Source organism: Ascaphus truei, chromosome 13 (genome assembly GCF_040206685.1).
Source record: "Ascaphus truei isolate aAscTru1 chromosome 13, aAscTru1.hap1, whole genome shotgun sequence".
NCBI classification, from domain to species: Eukaryota; Metazoa; Chordata; class Amphibia; order Anura; family Ascaphidae; genus Ascaphus; species Ascaphus truei.
Window position 1 is genome coordinate 39,496,729 of NC_134495.1, and position 1,375 is coordinate 39,498,103.

The following is a 1,375-nucleotide window of genomic DNA, read 5'->3' on the forward strand; positions in this document are numbered from 1 at the left end:
AATCTCGTTCCGGCCTATCAGGAACCACCTGAATTGTAGTTCTTTCTTTCTCTCGGCGGGCGTGAACTCCCCTTTAGCCCACCAGTAGTCCACCACATCATCCTTTTCTAATAGAAACCGCGTGCGGTCCATCCACCCCACATATCCCTCAAATAATGGAGCCCACCAACGGGTCTCCTTAGGCCTCTCGGGCCCAGACTCTAGAGAGTCTCCCTCTTCGGTACCCCCCCAAGAGCATACCCCAGAGGTCCCCGCTGAACAGGGTCTGGACCACCTTTCATGTTTCGGCGTCTCCTCCAATTGCACATCAGCCTCTTCAGGCACCCATCGGGACTTCGACACGTGCCCCAATTGTCCTCCACCCCTTGAACCACCCTCGGCGGCAAAGCTGCCTAGTCTCTCCCCAGTCTGTTCCTCACCAACCACCAAGGACCCTTCCGACACCCCCAAACTGGATGAGGATCCCCGGGAACAGGTGACTGGGGCAGGGGCATTATCTAGGGCGTGGGGTTGGGCATAGGGGTAGGCGGTTGGCAGTCGCGGGGTTCCGACCCGCTCTTCGTTATCGGACTGTCCCATACCACTGAGCGGGGGTTCCGCTGGCTGAGCCTCACCCTTCTCGATCCGCCTCTCGGCCTGCCAGCTCTTTGTCTTCCGGGGTGATCGGGAACCTCTGCCCGATCGCTGAGACGCGTGTACTCGACTTCCGCTTTCTCCGCCACCTTCGGCGGAACCGACGTCATCGGATGGACCCCCATGCGGAATCCCCATGCGGAATCTCTTCCTCCACGATGACATCCAGAAGTCCACCTGCTGCCACGTGCGCCGTCTTGGCCTGGCACGGCCCCTCCTCCGCTAGTGTCAGCACCGGAGCCTGGCAAGAAAAAGGACTATTCTTACCAGTCCGCAGGGTGGGCGTGGATCGCCCGTTGCCACTGGACCTGCCGGTCCCCGGAATGGAAGGGCTCCGCCTCTCAGGCTTCCGCGCCACCGGCGACGCCCGACTCCTCCCACTGTCACTCCCGGTAAGTGGCCTTTTCACCCATTTCCTCCACAGGACACTGCCACCGGCCAGACCAGGGTACTGGATAGTTCTTTGGGTCCCTCGTCCGAGGAATCCACGTTAAGGGTACTTGGGGTCGCCAATCGTGGCGACCGCCTTCTCTTCTCCCGGTCAGTCGCCTGACCGATTGCTCCATTCTCTTCGGACCCAGCCGTATTAACCGGCTCCGATCCCCATTCTCCGGGATCTGCACCCTTGGTCCACAGTGCACCGGGGGACTCGGCGGACAGCCAAGCCGTATCCCCCGGGGGGTCAATAGGTTGGATCGGTACAAAGGTGGGCATAGGCCACAGGTACTGCGTGCCACACTGT